Source organism: Ceratotherium simum, chromosome 3, assembly GCF_057802395.1.
Source record: "Ceratotherium simum simum isolate JZ-2026a chromosome 3, ASM5780239v1, whole genome shotgun sequence".
Taxonomy (NCBI): Eukaryota; Metazoa; Chordata; class Mammalia; order Perissodactyla; family Rhinocerotidae; genus Ceratotherium; species Ceratotherium simum.
This window is the reverse complement of record NC_141902.1, coordinates 50,323,568-50,346,822: the sequence shown is the minus strand read 5'-3', so window position 1 is coordinate 50,346,822 and position 23,255 is coordinate 50,323,568. Positions and strand designations below refer to the sequence as shown.

The 23,255-nt window shown below is 41.2% G+C and overlaps 1 protein-coding gene and 1 pseudogene across 3 annotated transcripts in view; both read left to right on the top strand.

Annotated features, from left to right (window-relative positions):
- The window catches only part of LOC147917565 (uncharacterized), a 30,122-nt pseudogene extending 15,981 nt beyond the window's left edge, over nucleotides 1-14,141 (top strand).
- RAB27A (RAB27A, member RAS oncogene family) overlaps nucleotides 1-23,255 on the top strand; it is a 63,566-nt gene that overhangs the window by 8,474 nt on the left and 31,837 nt on the right. The window contains exon 1 of one of the 3 annotated variants that reach the window (XM_087427489.1): nucleotides 15,832-15,916. The exons of 1 other annotated variant lie outside the window; for it this stretch is intronic. The gene's annotated coding sequence lies outside the window, so the exon portion shown is untranslated. Of the gene's footprint in view, nucleotides 1-15,831; nucleotides 15,917-18,616; nucleotides 18,670-23,255 lie in introns of those variants that run through there. One more of the 3 variants, XM_087427484.1, reaches the window with a different exon arrangement.

Below are 23,255 nucleotides of genomic sequence, written 5' to 3'. Positions count from 1 at the left end.
TGTTCTCCCCATGAGGGCAGGACTTTTTCTGTTTTGTGAACTGCTATGTATTTAGCACCTAGAATAATCCCTGGCACATAGTGGATGCTGAGTTAATATAGAATGAATGACAGAGTAAGAAAGTAAGCAGTTGGTGTTAGAGAAGATTGCTTGACAGATTCAGTCCCACGTAATTCCCTATTTTGTCCTACACATTGGGCTTTATTTTATTTTTTAAACTAAAACCAGAATGCCAGTTTCTTGGTACTTGAGAAATGGAACTGTTAAGTAGACTAGATTCATTTCTTTTAGGTCCAAAGTACTCACTTCCTGTAGTAAAAACTCCATGGGAAGCAAATATAAAAGGAGAAGGCTACTTGTAAGCACAGACTCAGGGAACAAGGACTTAGAAATCAAAAAAATTCGAGAGCTTTAATGCTGGAAGAGGCCTGAAGGGTCACCACGGTAGTGGTGACTGCCTCAAAACTGGCTGCCCATGAAAATCACATCGGGAGCTTTTATTTAAAAATATTCGCATGAAACAACACATTTTTCAGTCTCTCCTTTGGAGATTCTGATTTGTTAGGTTTGGCAGTAGGGCTGGGAGTCTATGTTTTATTTAAGATGTTGCATAGTGATTGATGGTGCACAGCCAGGTCTGGGAACTGGTGACCGAGCCCACCTCTATTCCCAGGTAAATAAACTGAGGCTCAGAAAGATCAATTGCTTCACTCAAGATCACCTCTAGTGAGCAGGGAGATGGTACTCAAATCTCCCAGTCTTCTCCCTGTGCTGTTCAAAAAACACAGTAAGGGAGCCGGCCTGGTGGCGCAAGTGGTTAAGTGCGCCTGCTCCGCTGCGTAGGCCCGAGGTTCGCGGGTTCGGATCCCCGGCACCCACCAACGCACTGCTTGGCAAGCCGTGCTGTGGCGGCATCCCGTATAAAGTGGAGGAAGATGGGCACGGATGTTAGCCCAGGGCCAGTCTTCCTCAGCAAAAAGAGAGGAGGATTGGTGGATGTTAGCACAGGGCTGATCTCCTCACACACACACACAAAAACAAAAAAACACAGTAAGGAAGATATTCAGGGCCAGAGGCTGCTCAGCCTCGGAAATTGTTGGTGTATTACTTTCTTCTTTATTTACATGTAACTAACCAGTCTGGTGTCAAACAGGAAACGCATACAGCATGGTTTTCCTTTTTGATTACGAAGTGTCAGATCAATTAGATTTTAGATACTGGGGCTGTAGAGTGATGATCAAAGTGTGGTTCTGGGACAACAACATCAGCACCACCTGGGAACTTGTTAGAAATAGCGGATTATCAGCCCCACCCAGACCTACTAAATCTGAAACTCTGGAGATGAGGCCCACTGTCTGTGTTTTAAAGCCATCCAGGTGATTCTGCTGCACACGGAAGTTTGAGAACCACTGTCCACAGTGGTTTATTTATTTATTTATTTATTTATTTATTTATTTATTTATTGTGAGGAAGATCAGCCCTGAGCTAACATCCATGCTAATCCTCCTCTTTTTGCTGAGGAAGACCGGCTCTGAGCTAACATCTATTGCCAATCTTCCTCCTTTTTTTCCCCCAAAGCCCCAGTAGATAGCTGTATGTCATAGTTGCACATCCCTCCAGCCACTGTATGTGGGACGCGGCCCCAGCATGGCAGGAGAAGTGGTGCGTCAGTGCGCGCCCGGGGCCCAAACCCCGGGGCCGCCAGTAGTGGAGCGAGGGCACTTAAACGCCAAGCCACGGGGCGGCCCCTCCACAGTGGTTTACAACCCAACCATTGCTTAAAGCTGCTGGGCTTGGCCTGTTAGTTGGTGACTCATTAATATCAAGGCCTTGACTTAAGCTAGCCATCTGCTTTCCTTGGTGACATTTATTCAAAACAGGGACTGTTGTTATGAATCTTCATTAGAAGGCCGTACACAAAAAAGGAGGGGGAACGGATTAATACTTATTGAACACCTGCTGTGTGTGAGGCACTGTGCCTGAGGCTATTACTTGTTACCTCATTTAATTCTCACAACCTTCCTGCTTGGTAGGTATTGTTATCCCTATTTTACAGATTTGAATCTGAGGCTGGTAGAGGTTAGACATGGTCTTCCCTACAGGTTATTTGCCTCACTACAATTGTACATTTTGCTGTTTTCTCCCTAGAGTAGCTGCTCTCAAACCTTATTATGCATAACCAGGAATCCCCTGGGAAGCTTGTTATAGTGCAAATTTCCTGGCCTCCCTCTGAGAGATCCTGGAAACCAGGACTCTAGATTTTCATCAGGTACCCCAGGTGATTCTGCTGCATCACCAGTGGGCATCACGCCATACTTGGAGAAATTCTGTCCTGGATTCATTGACTCTTGCCCCAGTGGTTGTACTAGATGCCCCTCAAGGCTTCTCTGAGGTTCTGTGGTTCTCCAGTGTTTTGTGCTCACAGGCCTTGGGCACTGGGTTGGGATGTTGGCAGAAGAAATATGAAGAGCATGGGAGGAGGGAGCTGGGGATCCTGTACAGAGAAGTCTCTTATATGCCTGGCTGTTCTTGCTCTCTCTGATGCCTCTGAGAGGGTTCTCAGGCCATGTTTTGGGTTTGAGTAACTTGTGATCCTTCCCGTTATCTACCTCAGGTTGTGCAACTTTTCTTATAGCAACTTCACTCTTGTGTTGGTAGGGTGCACAGATGTGAGCAATTTCCTCCAGGCTGTAATTAATATCTATCAAGTACTAAGTTACTTCAGTTTTTGAGGTCAGAAATGGTGTTTCATCTGCTTGATGATAAGATCCCTTATTTTTCAGGGATAGAATTGACATATTGAGTGAATGAGTTGTTGATCCTTTAGGAGACAGTGATTTGGTGCCATTTTGAAGGAATAAAGTAAGATGTAAATTAAAAAAGAATTTCAGGTATGATGCCTGATGTCCTTGTTTGTGAGGCAGCATGCTGATCTGTCCATAAGTGTAGAAGCAGCTACTGACATAAATACCCCAGGGCTCCTGTGGTGTGAAAGAGATGCATGTATCAAAAGATGGTAGAAACCTACCAGGACTTCGCCCAGTGGAAAAGTCAGCAATGTTGAAATATTAAATTCCTTCTTTTTTTCGCTGAGGAAGATTCACCCTGAGCTAACATCTGTTGCCAATCTTCCTCTTTTTTTGTATGTGAGCCACCACCATAGCATGGCCACTGACAGACGAGGTATAGGTCTGCTTCCAGGAACCAAACTTGGACTGCTAAAGCAGAGTGCACCGTACTTAACCACTAGGTCACCAGGGCTGGCCTTAAATCTGTTTAATGTGTCTTAGTCCCTGAAACAAATTGTGTAGGACGAGGGTGGAAGGAAATTCACAAAAACAAACATTTCAGCCTCCTGGGATCCACTGTATATAAAGCAAATTATTTTTGCCAGTAAGAAAATAACCAAGGTATAGGTTAGGTTTCTAAGAAGAATTTGTTGTGCCTCTGATAGTAGAGTTGATAATAACTAAGTACAGTAGCTAGAGCTATCATTTATTGAGAGCTTACTATGTGTCAGGAATTAGATGAACATACATTTAATCCTCAACAGACATTCAGAGTAGATATTATCCTTCATTTTATAGATGATGAAACAGGCCCAAAAGGATTAAGTAATTTGCCCAGTGCTGGGGCTGCGGTTTCGGGGGATGCAAGACTTTCAGTGCTGAAACTCAGACAGTCCTGTGTCAACTGGGGTGATTGGTTACCCTGAGTGTCACCCAGCTTACTGACCCACAGTTGGGAGTTAGGAAGTAAGCTCAAAGTAAACAGTCAGACAGATGGTTCGTATATAGAAACTTGCTGATCGGCCTCACAGACCTTCAGAACATTTCTTGGTGCCCATTTTACACACAGTTCCAATACGCTTGGTTATTTGTTTTTTAGGTGCCTTGTCAATTAGAAACTTGGAAGGGGGAAGGAGTGACTGTAGAAAGGCACACTGATTACTATGGTGAGGGACAGCTGGCAGACTGACAGTGAAGGGGGGCAGGGAGAATGAAATCTAAACTAATGAAAAACAAAATCAACACAGTAGTCAGGAGGCATTTATTACAGGGGCAAAGATATCTTAATAAGAATAGCTATTATTGAACAATTACTATGTGCCAAACACTGTTTTAAGCATTTTATAGGTATTACATAATACCTGTCTTGCAAAATAATCCTGTTATTATCCCTGTTCCATAGATGAGGAAACGGAGGCACAGGGACCTTAAGTAAATTGCTGAAGGTCACACAGCCAGTGAGTGGTAAAGCTGAGATTCCAAGTCAGACAGCCTGTCTTCAGAGCCCAGGTCCTCGACATCCTGCTTCAGTGTGGGTCCTAGATCCTGAGGATGTAGCACAGCAAGTTAGTGATGTTTATTGTGATGTCTTGAATCATCTAAGAAAAAAAAATGAAAGCATAGGCATTCCATTTTATTTTGTATTAATTAACTTAAAAATTTTACCAAGGTTATACATGGACATAGTTCTACAAGGCCTGTTACAAAAAAACCATCCGAGGCCCCTCCCCCAGCTCATTTCCTGCTCCCCAGAGTCAACCACTTTCAATTCTTGCAGTCAGTTGACTCTTGCTGGTAGTTACATCCCTTGTCTCTAAATGACGTACTTGTATTTCTGTGGTCGATTTTTCAGTTTTAGGTGTTATCTATTGACGCTTGACTATGGAAGAAGAGAATGTGAGCTCGTTTCTCCACCGACCCCTGCCACACATGTATACCATTTCCATCCCTCCTTCTCCCAGGAGTCACATCACAGATTTAGTCAGATCAGTATGTTGTGGGCTTGTTTTTATCTTTAGGGCTACCCTCCTGGGCTGGGCAGTTTCTCCAGAGCAGGCCGTTTGAACACCTGCCGGTGGAGAATGCCTGCATTCTGGAAGTCCACTGTGTAGGTGGGGAGTAGAGGTGTCTCAGTATTTAATGTAACTTCTCACTGCCAGAGAGACCCCAAGAGTTGGACACTCAGAGTTGCACCCGCTCCAGAGAATAAACTTTCGCTTTCTGTTGGAGCTGGAAGAGTCACAAGGCTGGGATCTAAGCAGACTTCCACCATTTTATCTGCAACTTGACCCTCCCTTCAACCTCCAGAGCTGTTTGGGGCTCTGATTGCCTGACCCTTTCTGGAGATTCTGTGATGAGTTGTTTCTTAGCTTTCCCTACCGGCAGATAAGGAGTCAGCTTTCCCAGGTCTGCTAATCAGTTACCTCTTGTCCATCTATTTCTAGCTTCCAATATTTTGTTACTGTTCTTTCTGCTCACTTTCTCTTTGTCCTTGTGAATTTAAGTCTAAAAGAAATAAAAATCCCTTTATTGTTATACTAGTGAGATTTTGGGAGGTAGTAGAACTAAATGTGTGTGTTTAGTATGCCATCTTTATCCTGAAGTCTGAAAGACATTTTAGAAAGCTTTCAATGCAAAGCGGTCAAAAAAAGGTTTTGTTGCTCTAAGGGGAGGACTGATCTATGAAAAATGGGAATGTCGAAATTTACTTGCTACTCAAAGTGCAGTTCTAGGACTAGGAGCATTAGTATTACCTGGGCATCCCCTGGGTGCTCGTTAGGAATGCAGAATCCTGGGCCTCACTCAGACCTATTGAATCAGAATTAGCATTTTAACAAAATCCCTAGGAGATTCCTATGCACGCTGAAGGCTGAGAAGTGCTAATATGAAACTTTACTTGACTTCTACTGTAATTAGAATAAGCTAACTCTAATGAATTTTATTCTGGGACTTAAAAATCTTAGTACATTCCCATACTGAATTATTCTCCAAATTCTAGAGATTGCTGTGAGATAATAAAGAGGAGCACATAAGTTTTTGTGAAAATGCACCACCTTTCTCCCTTTATAAACTATGTCTATACATCTGAGTCGGCATCGGTTGTGAACTAAAAATTCCGTATCATTTACCACGAGAGATGTCAGACTGGTTAAGTTCAGGCTTTTTCACTTGCCCACAGTTCTTGAAGTTGGTGGTGGGATTTTGTAGATTGGATAGGTTGAGTCTTCAGTCACACTTTGAGCTGCCAAAGTGAGTGTGGCTTCCCCTAGAGGCAAAGGATAGAGTAATTAGTTTTCTGTCCAGCATCTCTCCCAGTGACAGGTAAGTGTTCAACAAGTGATTGTGGATGAGTGAGTCAAAGAAGACACAATTCCTGCCTTCAGGATATCTACCAACCAACAAGAAATAAATCGGATAATTATCACACAGGGTTGACCAGTTCTAGGAAAGAGTAAGCATGGAGAAGGGGCATCTAACTCAGCATTGCCGGCAGAAGAAGGAGCCAAAGGCCTAAGTCTCTTGGTGAGCAGAGCGTGGTGGGTTTAGAGCAATGGCTCTCACTTTAGTGTGTATCAGAATCACCTGGTGGGCTTGTTAAAATGCAGACTGCTGCACCCATCCTTAGAATTTCTGATTCAGTAGGTCTGGGGTGGGCCCAAGAATTGTGCATTTTTAACAACTTCCCAGGTGATGCTGACGAGGCTGATTTCACACTTTGAAAACCTCTGGTGAAGAGAATTACAAATAGTTCTAGTGGCTTGAGGCAGGAGGCAGGGGATGGTAGGCAGTATCAAAGGCAGAAGCCTAAGGAGGTTGTGGGGAGCCATCGACAGATTTTACGGAGGAGAGTAATGGACTCGCATTTGCCTTTTGGAAAGATCACGCTGGGTGCAGCATGGAGGATGGATCAGTGGCGAGGCCAGAAAACCAAATAAGTGGTTGATTGTAGCCATCCAGATGAGAAATAAAAACTTGGAATAAAGGTGAGAGGAGGAAAGATCCCTAGAACTTATGGCCAGTTGGAAGTGGGAGGGGCAGAGAGGGAGGAGTCACTGAGGACCATCAGATTTCTGGCTGGGGGTGTGTTGGGATTGTGTAACTCAAGACACACACAGGAAGAGAAGTGGGTCTGAAGCAGGGTCCAGAGAGAAGAGCAAAGGAGGTGAGTTGAGGGCAGGACATGTTGAATTTGAGATACCAGCAAGACATCTGGGTGGAACCCCCAGTAGATGGTTTTACTTACGAGTCTGGAGGCCAGGAGGGAGAGGTCCCCATCCCTTCCGCTACTTCCGGTTGATCTCCTGTATTGTTTGTTTGGATCAGGCTTTGTATTTGTGAAGAAACAATATTAGTTTAACTTTTGAGGGCCTTGAGAACGTGATACTTTTAAATATGTTTTCTCAAGAAAACAAATGTTCAACTTTTTTGATCGGGGTAAATGAAAGAGTTGAAGTCGTAGTCTTCTAACGCTGGAAGAGGTTAACAAAGCTGCCTTCGGTCTGAGAGGCCAGTCAAATTGGGTTTTAGTCGGCTTGAAAGGGGCAAAATCACTTGACTGGTCTGCAGGCCATATGACGAACAGCTGAGACTAATTAGCTGGATTGTGGGTTTTACAGAGATGCCTGACTTTGAAAGTTGATGGAGCCAACTGCTTTTCAAAAGACTCTTTTGAAAAACGTTTATAAGTAGGCAATTCTGACTTTAACATTTCTCTTTGTATTAGACAAAAAGTAACCTTTTTGAAGAGGACATGTGATTGGAAGTTGTCTAATTATTGATGTGTTGAGAACTCCAGTCTCTAAAGTTTTAGAAAAACAACCAGCGATTTATACTGTGTCAAGGTATGGTTTTGCATTTATTTTATTTTATTTGTTTTTGTAGAGGTTTCGAGTGCTGCCATGCCAATTTTCAGGTACTTAAAATGTGTGCACTTTTAACATAAAATACCACTGCACATATCTTTTTTTTTTTAAACCAAAGACTTCCAGATGTTTGCTAAATTTTTTGGGTTTAGTTTGAAAAGTGCATTTTCAATTACCAGAGAGTGGGTATGAATAGTAACTGCATTCTTCCCTTCTTTCTTTTCTGAACTTTAATAAAGTAACATAGGTTTTTATTCTCAGATAATGTGTTGAATAGGAGAGCCGATTAAGGAATTGAATTGCTCTAAGAGCTTGCTCATTCTCTGAGCATTGTATTCACAAAAATTCAAGCTTATTGGGATTTTGTTTTTAATATTGTTAATAGCTTTAATGGAGGAAAGCTTTATGTAAGTATGTTTTAGTATAAGGTATTTCTTATAAAATTAAAATTTCTTATAAAATTAAAAATTAAATTTGCCTTTAAATTATTAATTTTGTTAGCTTCGATAAGGAAAGGTCCATATGTTTCAGAGATGCTTAGTGATAGTATGCTGGAGTGAAAGATCTGAGTGATGAGTATGATGGGACGTTTCATTATACAATTCTCTCTATGTTTGGATATGTACTAGTTTGCTAGGACCGCCATAACAAATGAAGGGTAGCTTAAATAACAGAAATTTATTGTCTCACAGTTCTGGAGCCTAGAAGTCTGAGATCAAGGTGTTGGCAGAGTTGGCTCCTTCTGAGGGCTGCGAAGGAAGGGTCTGTTCCAGGCCTCTCTCCTTGGCTTGTAGATGGCCATCTTCTCCTTATGTCTCTTCTTGTCATCTTCCCTCTATGTGAGTCTGTGTCTAGATTTCTTCTTCTTGTAAGGATACCAGTTATATTGGATTAGGGCCCACCCTAAAGACCTCTTTTTAACTTGATTATCTCTCTAAAGCCCTATCTCCAAATAAGGTCACATTCTGAAATACTGGGAGTTAGGACTTCAACATATGAATTTTGGGGGAACACAATTCACCTTATAACAGATAAGTCTGAAAGATTTCATATCACCTTTTACAGATTTGCCTCCAAGTGCATGCAATAAACATTTGTTAAGCCAAGTGCCTAGACTTGGCGCTGGATGTTGAGTTTGTGAAGGTGAATAAGACATGGTCTCTGCCCACTAACATTGGTTTAATCAAATGTCTGGATGTAACTCTGTGAGTGTGTATGTGTTTACTTATCTCTTCTTATTGAGTTGTGGCCACTTTCATAGTTAGGTGTCCCTGGAGACACAGTTACGGTCCTGGCTCATGGGCAGCCTAATATGCTTTGAGAGGCACCTGGAAGGGCTCCCTCGCTCCTGAACACCCTCAAGAAAGGCTAGGAGAGTGGAAGGACCCTTAACATTCATCAGGTCCAACCTCCTCATTTCACAGATGAAGGAATTGAGGCTTAGAAGTGCTAAGGTCATTTGGCTGATTGGTGTCAGAGCCAAGGCTGATTGGTGTCCGCTCCAGTATGCTAACCAATACATCATTTTGTTTTCTTTGCCCCAAGTTCATGCTTTTCACAGGCGTGAACTCAAGAGTTTCATTATCAGAAATCACAGTGGGAAAGAGCCTTGATGAAAAGCTGACATTTTCTGTCAAGATTCTTGATTCTTGGATTATAAGTACAAAAAAAAAAGTTTTGGGGAGGAGTGTTTATTCATGAGGGCATCTCACCCATAGAACATCCAGGTTGGATTTAATACGTTCCAAAGGAGTTTACCCCCATCTTGGTTGCTTTCTCTGTCTCTTACCACTTTCTCCTTGTCCTTTCCAGACAGTTAGTGTTCAGTGTTCAGTGACCCAGTTCAGTGTTCAGCAGACCCGGCCATTAGAATACAAACAACATGTTTTTTTCTTTCTTGCTGCGGCTGCTGCCCACAAGACAGGAACTGTGGCAAAAAGAGAATGCTGATGAAACAATTGCCAGCCAGCAGGATGGCACTATGGCAACCAGGACCTGCGCAATTAGCAGCTCTCGGAGCCCCCAGGGCTGCCTCTGCGGCTGTTTTAGCTCTGCCCTCCCCAGATATTCAGTACCTGAGTGCTCAAAGAGGAAATGCTCACCACTTTTTAGGATTGTCTTCCCTTTTTAGGATTAAAGCTTCCTGAGCTATCTGCTCATCTTTTGCTATTATTCCCTCCTTCCTCCCTCTGAACTTGGTTGACTTATAGCTAGAGCTCAGGGTATATCGTGCGTGACAGCTGATTAGTCATGTCAAGCCCATTAAAAACAAAGGCTGCTTTTTCCCAGAAGCCATCATTCATTTGTGCTGTCTTTGCAAGAGGACGCCTTCCTGCTTTGTTCTGCGCTCCTGATGTTGCTGTGGCGTGGCTGAGGCCCTGCCCTCTCAATCTAGCAGAGGCTGGGTTTGATGTGGGGTGGAGGGTAGGGAGGTGATGAACAAGAGGAAGGTGCTGCTTGAGAGATGCCACTGCTTCTCAGGAGGCAGCAAACACAGATGCAAATCAGCCTTCTGAGAGCACCAGATTATTTTGTTTGCTTTTTTCTTGTCTTCCCCATTTCATCCTCTATTAGGCTTCTCTTCTCCCTGAAATAATCTGAGCAGGGATCTTTTAGCTATGAGTGCCAGCTTCATCACTCAGCAAATATTGAATGGATCCTTTGTTTTCACAAGAAGGGGAAAGGCCAGCCTGCTTTAAGCTCACACCTCTGTGCTGTGGTGACTGACCCAGCCTATGGACTATCATTGTTTGAAAAATCCCCTTCCTTGTATCCTTCTTGGATCTCTCTTGCTGCTCCTTACATTTTGGCTCTCTGTTCTCTCTAAATGGCCATCTTATCTCTCCCATGGCCTCAGGAAATCAACTATGTTGATGACTCTAAAATCCATATTGTTAACCCTTATTTTTCTTTTGAGCCCTCGTTCTGTTTTCCAAATGCCAATTAAACCCAACTCCCTGGATGTCCCTTAGACACGAGGAACATTTAACTTGTCGTGTCCCATACAATATGATGTAATAGTTGAGAGGGTGCCTGAGTTCAAATTTTGGCTCTGCCCTTTACTGGCTGTGTGATTTTGGAGAAGTTACTTTAACCTTTCTGTGCATCAGTTTTCTCACGTGTAAATTAGAGACCTCTGTATCTGGAATATATGAAGAACTCCTACATGTCCATAAGAAAAACACAACTCAATAGAAAACTGGGGAAAGGACATGAATGGCCTTTTCCATAAGAAGATATTAAATGGCCAACAAATTAACAAAAGATGCTCAACCACATTAGCCATCAGAGAAATGCTAGTTTAGAACACAAAGTGTTATCATTTGAAAAGTGTGACAACAAACACCAAATGTCGGTGAAGATGTGAAGCTGGGAGTGTAAAACAAGTGTACTGGACAACGATTTGGCATTATCTTGTATTATTGAATATGCACATTCCTATGCCTAGGAATGTCACTCTCAGTATTTACCCTAGAGCTGAGCCTCCCCTCTGGTATGCCCTGAGTGGTTTAGATGTGTTAAGATATTGAGCCCCTCTTTACCCAGGGTGGGTGGGCAGGGCCTGGCATTGCTGGAGCCCTCGGATCTGTTGCCTTTGATCATGAGCATTTGCCCCAGTTTGTTATACAAATAGCATGAAAATGATTGGGAAGCTCTTGCTGGCATGCATCAGGAGACAGGCACACACTTATTTATAGTAGTACTGTTTTAAGTGAGAACAAAAACGTGGGGGACATGGTTTAGTTAAGGTATTTCTCCTCTGAAAACCCACAGGCGTTAAGTAATTAGAGATGGGTTTTGGCATGTCATTTCTTAACATCAGTGGTAAAAGTGGTTACTATTTCAAGCCAAGTGAGAGAGTCAGAGAAAGAGGCTGAAGGAAAATATTACTCCTGGCCAGTAAGTATTTTCATTAACATGTAGTCAGATGGGTGGTGTATGATGATGGGCAAGGTCTAAGTTTTGAATCTGAGTAGACGCCTTAATGAAGGCTCCCCAAAGGAGAGAATGCTGGAGGCAAAGTGACATCCAGCTGTCTTCCCTGACATTTCCCTTTTACTCACTGCCAGATAAAGTATCTTACAACAGAGAAATGATGTCTGCAAACGAAGTTTCATCAGAACTGCAGGGACCGCCCATCACCTCCCGTGTAATTTAGTTTGGCTGAGAACACCCTGCTGTGATCCTTGGTCCTGCACGTTCTCTCTTCTGTGGTTTGCATACTCATGGCCTTCTTTTTGGACCTTTCACTGTTGGCCCCTCTGCCCCTGTCCCAAGGACAGGGATAAATGTGGGACCCTAGGGCATGGGATGGTTTTCAAGCATTGCTCTCTGATGTGGCTTTGCTGACCCCTAACTCAACCTGTCCCAATCCAACCTCATCATCTTTCCCCTCCAGAAATCTGATACCCACCCACAAAAATCTTATGCCCACTCCAGCTGTCTCCCTTCCCCCACATCAATGTCCCGTTTCTGTCTGCAACACCATTTTGCTGTCCTGGTCACCCAGCTTCATTCTTTGGAGTTCTTTCTCTTTGCAGCTTCCTCTTCCACCCAGTGTAGCACTGCATCCTATTATTATTAAATTAATGTCTCTTGGATCCCTTCCATATAATTCCCACTGCTGCTGCCCTTTTTCAGCTCTCATCTTTTAGGAGTGAGTGGTGATACGAGGGACAGCTGCCACCATGACCCCATTCAAATTTCTTGTGGCTAAACTCCGGACTTTGAACCTAGAGTCACAGAGCATAGAATGTTTGTGTAGGGAAGACACTATTGAGTTCAAACCCCTTATTTCATATTTGAGAAAACAAGGCCTGGAGAGGGTTGGTGACCCATGCTTAATCACACACAGATGGTAGCCGAGCTGGAATTAGGACCCTGCACGTTGACTGGTTAGTCATCCAGCCCTCTTCAACCTGCCGTGCCACATTACCTCATATGCTTTCCTTTGAATTTACAGTTATTTGTGTATTTGTCTTATGTCTCTCTGACTGTAAATTTTGAGGGGAAGAATTATATCTTATTCATATTTGTAGCCTTTGAAGTAGTTAACAGCTTCTCAATATTGGTTAAATTGAAGTCAAAACATGCTCTTGTACTAAACTTGCTCTTTCCTATGCCTCACCATCTAGGTAAATCCTTCCTGACTTTGAAAGTGCTCGGCTCAGGCCATGGTTCCTGCTTGGAATCTTGGTCAGATTGCTCCCCCTTTCTGATCTCCTAGGGTCTACTTGTCTTGTAGAAACCACCATCTTACATGTACCCAGCAGTTGACAGTTTATAAATGTCTTCACATAGTGTATCCTTTAATCCTTCCTATGATCTTGCTAGATAAATAATCCCATATTGAGGAAACAGGCTGGGAGAGGTTATGTGTCTTGCCGTAGGTCACACAGCTAGGAAGTAAGTGGCAGAGTTCAGGTGTTCTGACTTCAAGTCCGTTTCACTTTTGATATCCTGTGCTGGGTGGTCTATGTGGTACACCAGACATTTTGCTTCCTGATTATCTTGTCTTATTTGTCCTTTGTTGCATAATGAGTTCATTTTGTTTCCTCATCCTGATTACTAACTTCTTGAGGGGAGTGGCTGGATCATATATTTCTTTCATGCCCATCATAGTTGCTAGCACAGTACCAAGCACATAGATGTTGCTTATTAAATACTGTTGAGTTGACCACAGATATAATTTAATTTACCAAAAAAGAGCAACTATCAGTGGAGCTCCAAGACACTTTTTGAGTCGCTTCTGAATGAAATCAGCAGGGAACAGAAGGAACCAGAGGAAGGAAGGGGCTATTAGAGAAAGCCAGAGGGAAGACACAATTAGCAGTTGAGTGACAGCTGGCCTGTTGTCAGTCCATTGGTGAGGAGTGGTGGAGAAGCAATACATAAGAAGACAGTTGTCAGGAAATATGCAAATTTACTGGAGAGATGAGACACACTCATGAAATGGGAGAGGAGTACTTAGAAGTAGCGTAATACCCACATAGTTAACCAAGACGAAGCACTCATACACACTGAGAAAACAGTGGTTAAAGGAATAGCCAGAGTAGGATGTGGCTTATGAGCACAGGCTTCCGGGGTGATAGTGGAGTGGGTGGAGAAGCATTTGGCTTAGCTCGTGGTCGTTCTGTCAATTACTGAGGCCATGAGAAAGGAATATACACAGGTAAGGATGTTTCCATTGAAACAACTTTTCTTCCCTTTTCTTTACTATGGCAATCAGTAGGGCCTCAGCCCTGAGCCCTGGTGTCAGAAGTGAAGGGAACCCAAATACTACGCATGTCATCTGTGCATGGAGATGTGTTGTATTGACAACTCCATGGGTTTTTCTGGTACTGCCTCATTTCACATATTCTTATGCATTTGCCCCATAAATCTGTGAGATGCTTTAGAAATTCCAATACTTTAGAAATTCCAATACTTTGATAACTAAACTATATTTCCAACTCTGTCTTTTCCCAAAAGGGTCATAAAAATCCACTGACAGATGACAAACTCCAGATTTTGGTTTGGAAAATCACACTGCATCTCTTGAGTTCATAAACAATTTGTAGCTGAACAAAGCATAAAACCTCTTCCACTAGAATGCATGTGAAAAATGTCCAGATCCTAACAGTAGAAGCCTACACATGATCTTTTATGAGTTTCTGTCTCCTACAGAGAACATAAGATTAAGACATTTTAGATTAGAAGTAATAGAATTTTAATATCCATTCCTTCCTATGTCAGAAATGTTCAAAATTTACAACTATTTTATAGGAGCCAAAGGAGTGTGTATCTCAACCGCTTATAGGCACCGACAATTAAGGGAAATTATTTCAAGTTAAAAATTGTAATTTCTATGCAGAATAATTTTCTCTGTCATGGTCTATGCAGTAGACTCTAAGATGTAAATAGTAAAAGCTTTTATTGGACATTCATATATGAATTTTTAAGGTGATTTCCCGTTTCTAGGAAAATTGATTAATATCATTGGGATCTATTGTTGGAAGGTTTAGTTTATTTTCAGTGCTTCATAGCTATGTAGCCATTGTATTTTTTTTTTTTTTTTGTGAGGAACATCAGCCATCCATGCCAATGCTCCTCTTTTGGCTGAGGAAGACCGGCCCTGAGCTAACATTTATTGCCAATCTTCCTCCTTTTTTTTTTTTTTTAATAATTTTTATTTATTTTTCTTTCCCCCAAAGCCTCAGTAGATAGTTGTATGTCATAGCTGCACATCCTTCTTAGTTGCTGTATGTGGGACGCGGCCTCAGCATGGCCCGACAAGCGGTGCGTCGGTGCCTGCCTGGATCCGAACCCGGGCCACCAGTAGCAGAGCGTGTGCACTTAACCGCTAAGCCATGGGGCCAGCCACTAGCCATTGTATTTTTATGTGATGTCCAAATACATATAGAAAAGTCCTAACTTAACAAGGATACCATCGATAACATCTTTTTTTTTAATGGAGAAATAATTCCTGATGTTGAAACATTCAACTAACAAACTTTTGCAATCAAATTTGTTGGTATATGGAGGTTAACTTTATACTTTAAAAAGTGGACTTATTAAAACATGAATATAGAATTATGAGATTGATTTTTATGTATGGCTTATAAAACCTTTTCCACTACTTTACAGTCACTTATCTCGTATAGAATCTCATTAAAAACAAATTAAGTATAAAATTTTATGTTTCTTCACTTTCCTCCAAACACTCAAACAAAATTTCTGAAGTTGTTGCTTATCAATTTCTTAGAAATTCATGGATACTTACGTCTTCATGGTGGTCCTTTCACATGCTTTATGCTCCTCTTGTCTATAATTTTTTCTACCCTCTTGGTTTGTTCTCTTGCTGATTCCCAGTCTCTTCGCTAACACAGAATCTTTATTTTATGTTAGTGAATCTATATTGAGGTTTCTTTATCCACTCCTCTTTTAACAAGGCCCTCTAGATTCTTTCTGAGTGACCGTCTTGGCCACTCACTTTAGCTCCTATATTCCTAGCCTCTTGCCTTCAAATATCTTTCTCAGAGGTGCACTCAGAAAATAGGAGCTCCGTTCGCGTAGGTGCCTTTATCTCAGGCTTGGCTGATGACAGAGACAAGGTGTGGCTGTGGGGGACCAAGTTCTAACCTGGATGCTTGGCTTTCCATCTGCCCAGGGCAGGAGGAGGAAACTTAGTGAAGGAACCTGGTTGGAACAATTAGGAGCCTTTGGAATTGGATGGGCTAAGCAAGGGAGAGCAAGTGGATGGAATAAATTTCCCTGATTTAGAAGGTAAGAGAGTCTCTCTGGCTTTTGATAAAGTGACAACTCCTTGGGCCTTTTCTAGGTATTGTTCCTGCTGGCTCTGATGAGCCAAGTGGTCTCCACAGTCTGTATGGCTAGGTGTCTTCCTGAATTCCTGGAACACTCTCTCCCAAATTCCTGGAACCTCTCCCATTTTTGATCTACGTCTTAGTTTGTCGATGTTTGACTTTGATGTGACTTTGACCACTTGTCTGGGAACCTCCATTTTTATTTAACCCCTTGTGGCCTGGAGGTGGTTCTGTGCCACCTTCACATGAGGCTGCCTGCTCCCATAGGGAACACTAGGGGTTGCTCTGTTCCCATCTTCCCTGTGGCCTTTTCTCCTTCTCTGGAACTTTGTAATGATTTTAAGTAGCCATGCTTTCATATGAAACATTCTTCATGACATAGCCGTTAGCTGGAACAAGGAGTTCTGTGAACGAAATATAATACTAGCTATTTCTTCTGAATTTATAGAAAAAACCAAGTTAGTGGAGAGATTTTTCAGTTTTTCTCCTGTCAGCATTTAAATAAATTTTTGTGCCTTTTTATGCTATTCTGTGCTGTAATTTAGTATCAAGTGGCTTCTGACAAAATAATATGTTCTCAGTTATTTTACGTTTGCTATATCAACATTTGATTGTGTTCTTCAAAGCACATCTTGACTTTTGAGAGTTCCACTCAAGCATAGGTTCTGGAGTCCATCAAGACTGATCTGGATATATTTTCTGATGGCCTCAGTGTGTCCACTTAGATCCTTTAGAAAAGGATCACCAATGTAGCTTGTTATAAACATCCTGCCAACAGTTCCGTTTTTCAAGGACACTGGTTTCCTGTCCCAAGGAGGTGCTGCTGCCTCTTGGTTCATCTCTGGCTGGTTTAGTCTAGATTTTCCCAGGACTCTTTGCTGTGAGTGACCCAATGATCATTGTCCCCAAGACTCTTTCTGATAGACTTATTCTCTCAAGCTCCAGTAGCCCTCCTTGAAATTCTCACCAGGGACACCCAATATGTTTCAGATTTTCTCTCTTGGGTGAGAAGAGTCGTAAGGTTGTGATAAGTGGGGGAGATCTGAGAGGTGGCATCTTTAGGAGATGCTGAATAAAAAAGCCTGGCAGACCTTACAAATGAGTTGTCAATCTAAGGTGTTTAGGCAGACGGGAAGTGTTGGGTACAAACCTGAAGGCAAATGAGATGATTCAGAGCTGGGTTGAAGGTAGAGCTTTCCTCATTGGTTTTCCAAATGTGTACAATGGAGCTCTTGTTAGGTTCTTGTTTTGTCTATAGCCCTTGGAGGTGGGATCTTATCTTCGTTCTTTTCATCAGAGTGGTTCTACTTTCATCTATTTTAAATGCTGGAATGCTATGTAAGATTTCATTTAAAGAAACTTGCTAAAGAAAGTTTGCAACCAGTTGGACTAGACCAGTTTTCTGAGGCAGTGAAAGGTTTGCTGCAATGACATTTATGTAGGTTTTTTGAGACCATATGCAGGAGTACCCAGCTGGCTGTGAAGACATTGATCTGCTATAGATAAGAAGTAACCCAAACTTAGAATAGCTCTATTATATTTATAGAAGTCAGACAAAAAGCTCCCAAAACGTAAAATAATCTTTACAGTGATCTATAATAAAATGTTATGATGCAACATATTGTGTTCATTCTTTATTGCCCAATTGAATGTCCTAACAGGATGAAAGCAAACATGTGCTGAACAGATGTGCCTGAGCCTTGCTATTTGTTCGTTTATTGAGTGTGGCTCACATATACTTCTTTAAATAATTTCACAAGAGTGGACACATAAATCCACTCTGAATTAAAAAAAAAAAGGAAAGAAAAAAGAAAAAGCTAGTGCAAATTACAGACTTCTCAGTTAAAGACATATTTATCAGAATTTCAAATAACATGTATACACTAAAGGCAGAAGCAAATGACTTAGCCAAGCAGCATAAGTGAACAGTTTGGAGGTCTCTAAATCTGGTGTATAACTCATTTGACTGTAAGAGTTTTTATTCCAGTTAAAAAAATAACAAAGGGAAAAAGGACATTTGAACAAAAGTTTACAGAACTGTTAAAGTACCTCTATGGATCCCAGGATTCCACAGAACGTAGATTGAAGACCACAGATTTAATGCCTCTCTGAATAAGGACCACAATGCCTTGTTCTTTTATGATGCTTTATATTCATCTTTAAGACATTACCTTGGGCTTCTTTTCTAAAAATAAATATGACCCAGTTTTTTAACACACTTTTCTCATAAACTAACAGATGATGTAGCAAAACATAGATAAGGATATATCAGATTGAAAAAGACAACAAACTAATTTAAACTAGTATGTATGTAATTCTGCATCCAACAAACAGGATTCACAGATCCTTTTCACAGAATCATGGAGCATTCAGTAAACTTAACTCATCTTAACAAATCTCCCCAAAATTTGATATTATGCAGAACATATTTACTGATGAAAATGCAATAAAATTAGAAATCAACAACAACAATAACAAGAAAGCCGATTGTGACCTGACAGGCTGATTTAGAAATTGGCTGGATGGCTTGCAAGTTCATTGTAGTTCCTCAGTCCTTTTGCATAAGTAAACCCAAGGCACACCCCATTCTGTAAACAGCTGCTGATAGAAATGCAAACAGTCATTCTAAAACCACATACTGAGTAGGTGGAATAAGGAAAGACTTCTTGAGAATTAGTAAAGAAGCACATCTGATTAGACCTTGTCCATTAGGTGAGTTTCTTTTCTTTCCTTTTGATTCAGCTATTAAAGAATATGATATTTAGGGAGTGGTTAAACACGTTATAAATATATTAATGGAGAGTAGACCTGATGAGGACCAAAAAGACCTATGGCTGCCTGTCTATAGCTTACTGACGCCTAATGGGAGAGGCTAAGAATCCTAGTGTCATTGTTTTGGTGATGTTAAAATATCAAGAAATAGTTTGATTTTCTGAGCCTATTTCACTGTTTTTAAAAGAAATAAGTGGGCCGGCCCCGTGGCTTAGCGGTTAAGTGCGCGCGCTCCGCTGCTGGCGGCCCGGGTTCGATCCCAGGCGCCCACCGACGCACCGCTCCTCCGGCCATGCTGAGGCCGCGTCCTACATACAGCAACTAGAAGGATGTGCAGCTATGACATACAACTATCTACTGGGGCTTTGGGGGAAAAAATAAATAAATAAATAATTTTAAAAAATAAAAGAAATAAGTTCGTATATGCTGGAAATATTTATAGATACTAGTGTTTAAACTCATGTTTTAAACTTTTATCAGTATGCTGCCTTTTCATTAACATTATGGTAAAACCAAAACCAGCACAGTGTTGAGAAGCACTGGGTTTCTGAAATGATTCTATTCCCAGGTGTAGCTAGGAGAAAACTTTCCTTATTGGAAAAGCAGAAGTCGCTGAAGACGCAGCAGTACATGGGCTTATTGAGGAGGCTCCAATACCTTGAAGTTAACATGGCAGCTCACTGCGTTACAAGAAAGCATGTATTCACTGGTGGTGTTAGTATATAAGGTCAGTTTCTGCACACAAACACTGGAATTTGGGAAGAGTGCTTCAAGATGAGGGACAAGAAACCCGGAAAAGGAAAAAAAGAGTAGAGAAGCCATGGCTCAGGGGTAATGGTTAGAAGTGGGCCTGTTAGAACCCATATGGGGCTGTCATAGGGTGGATGTCTGACTGTAGAAAAGAAAACCAGCTGTGAAGAGATGGAAATCCAGGATGTAACTGAAGAGCATATTCCTGGGGTCTGAAACAGCTATGCTCTGATGTGGTCAGTGAGGATGCAGGGTAGGTAGGACAAGGGAGAAGTGCAGCTGTATCTGGTGCATCTTAGTAGCCTTTGTACGTATCTATGCCAAACTGATGGTTCTTCTTACCATTTGGAGTATGGTGAGTGGGGTGGGAGCCCTTACTGTTCACAGTTCCTGCAAGTATGCAGTTACGGCATATCTCAGCTCAGAAGAGTTGAAATATGGTCTGTGTCCTTTGTTTAAAAAGTCAAGAAAATGATTTCTTGTGTTGTAGCACATGAAAAACTTGAGGCAGGTGAGATGCAAGAGGAGAGCTGGGCTGCATTGGTCAAAGGCCTTACCACTCGTGTCCCATGTCCTGGGAGGACTAGGCTTGGCAGAACCCCCGACTCCATTTCTAGATCAAAAATGGAAAGGTGTTCTGTGTTTTGCAACCTTGGAAATGCACTTTCCAATTTCAAGTCCTTCGAGTGCTACTTGATTTGTAATGCTTTCAGTCCTGGCTGCAGTGGCAGCACTGTCACTCCTAATATTTCCACCTTTGAGTCTCAGGCCCAGAACTTTGGTGGCACTCTGATGTAGCTGACAGCTCTTCGCTTTACCTCTGTGGAGCTTAATAGTAGAATTCCCTCTGTTAACCAGTTGGACTCAAAGATACCTACCTTCTAGGTAGCTTAAGTCAGTCCTCCTTTTCCTCTTTTGGAAAATATTTTCACTCCGTTCTTTGAGTTTTATGAAGTTTCAGTGTCATTCTTAAGGTATAGTGGAAAAAGCACCAGGTTTAAAGTCATCAGATCAGTGTTCAAGCCTTAATCTGTTGTAGTCACAAGAACAACTATGATATATTCATCTCCATCAGGCATTTTGCTACTCACTTTACACAGGTAGGTGGTGGTGTCCTGTTGTTTAGGTTTAGGGAACCGTGACTCCAACGCCTGTTATCACTGTCTTCTATATGCTCACAAAAAGCAACCACTGAGTAGGAGTAGACGTTACAGATTTTGCACTTCTATTGAATTGTTAGAGACTTCCCAGCTGTTAAGAAGCACATTTAGCCATGGGTTGGACATTTCCACTGCAGTGACATATGGTTGTGTCCATTATGGGGCTGCTTTCAAATTATTTGAAATATTACTCAGCAAACCAAACAGCCACTCCTATTGCCACTGTACTGCCTATATTTTACAAATGACACATTCTATAGTGTGTCCTTTTTCCTGTTACCCTATGTCTATAAAACAAGAAGTACTCATCACAAATTGTAAGTAATATAATACCCAGTGTTTTAGTAAATTCACTTTCCATAAATTCTTATAAACGCTCATATTATGATTCTAAAAGAGGCTTATGCAACAAATAATGTCTCTTGAGTAAATGAATCAATGCTCTCTATAAATTAAAAAAAAAAAAAAAAAAAGCCAGTATCTCATTTGGATCACTGACTATCGTCTTCCAGAAGAACATTTTCAACTTTCAAGAGTCATTCCAGTGCCCCCTTTTTCCAAAAGTATCATTGTTTGTATTATTTGTTTGCTGGGTTATATTGGTCACCTACTGAGGTGATGGTAACATTACGGAAATAGTAGGTCAGCATCTGGATTGAGATTGCTTATTTTTTCTTTTTCTTGGTCTTTCTCTTTAATACTCATAAAGAATTTGCAAATGTCTGGAGGAAGCTTCTACAAATGAGGATATGTTTGGATGTCCTGGCAACATGTGGAAATATATATTTAATTCAACAGTATTTGCAGATAATTTTATTTTTTCTCTGAAGAACTTGCTATGTTTGAGTATCACCATCTGCTAGAAGTTAGTCTTTTCACTTTGTTTAAATGGGGAAAATGGACTGTTCCTGTGTAGCAGGCACATTTATAAATCTTAAGCGAAATGATATGCAAATTTAGGTGCTGTCACTTTTTAGCCATGAACATCTCCCCTCACTGTTAAGGATGGATCTATGATATTACTACAAAACACTCTTGATAGGAATGTACTTATGAATTGTAGGTTATAGGTGAATACCTAATGCAGTTGCAATCTAATATTCTGAATTTGGAGAAAATCATGCTCATCTTTCAATAAGGAGACAAAGGAGAGCTAGATTCCAATATTCTTCTATTTTTCAAAGCCATTCGATTTCCACTTCTCTCTGCCTGAGATCTTTGCACAAATAAGACAAGCTCTTGTTTATAATTTCCTCTATTCTACTCTCTCCCTAGTCAGGAGAGCAGAAACCTATCTACTCACACCTAGACCAGAAATTGAAAGAGGAAGCTCACGTGTGCAGAGGGCAGAGGGCGTCTCCTCTTGTGGAAATCAGGAGCCCCACTACTGGGCAGAACACATCTTGCTTTTGTAGTGAAAGGAGATGTGTTTCACTTCAGGGTATAGGAATTACAGTGGTCTGAGAGAGTTGTAGCCAGGGCTTATTTGGTAAACACAAGTTGCCCCTACTCGTGTCTTGGTACATCATAAAATGCCTCTTCTATCCTGCCCCACTGTGTGTGACTTCTCTTCCCTTTTTCTGCTGTCTTCATTATGCGTGTCCTCCAGAATGCCAAATATCGGTCAACAGTGGGTAAGACATAAAAAAACAAAAGCCTACTGCTTTTTAACTTAAACTTAAAAATCATTGATAGACTTTATAGTTCTATGACAGTCCTTGGTAAGTGAACGTTTTTCTCCAAATGAATTCCTGGATAAGGGAACATTAAAATGTATGAAGGAACATGTGGCACTACAGTTCTCAAAAATACTGATGCTCTGTGCTGTTATCTGAGAAGTAGTAGTTATATTCACATGTCCCTATTTCTACATAGAAATCACTTTGGGCCAGAGCAGGTGAAGTCCACAAGCTATATATATAAGAACACTGTAATATTTTATTAACCATTCTAAGAAATTCAAAATATTTTCCAGTAAAAAAATTCTTTATAATATACCTCATGTTTCTCTTTTTAAAATTTTCTCTTTATTTATTCTCTGTTGACCTTCACATTTTTGTTCCTTTCACATCTTCACGTGCATGCCAAACATGTGACTTGTGCACGTTATCTGCAGGGAAAAAGCAATGTGGAGATATGAATATTGGTGTCATGTTTTGTTATGTTTATGAGCAAAGTTTAAATGTTGATAAGGATTGGCTTCTTTGAAAACCCAACGAAGCAGGTAGAGTCATTAGGAGAACTTAGATTGAGACATGGCTAAAAGTGTAAGGTCTAAGGTAAGGAAGGAATAAGAAAAGGCATTTTCCATGTTGAGTATTGGCTCCTCATTGTACTCTGGCACCAAGCACAGCATAAGCATTCAATAAATATTTGTTGAATGAAGGAGCAAGTGAGAGAGCCAGAAGTACCTTTACAGAGGTAGCACCAGAAAAAATAATCTTGAATTGAGAGGAAAATACCAATATCAACACCAAACAAGTCTACAGGGAAATGAAAAAATGCATTATTTTTCTTTCCAGTTTGAAACCATAGGAAAGAAAGACACAAAGAGAATTTACAGGAGGTGGTGCAATATCAAGGTTTATATTTTCTTGGATTTGCTATGACCAATGA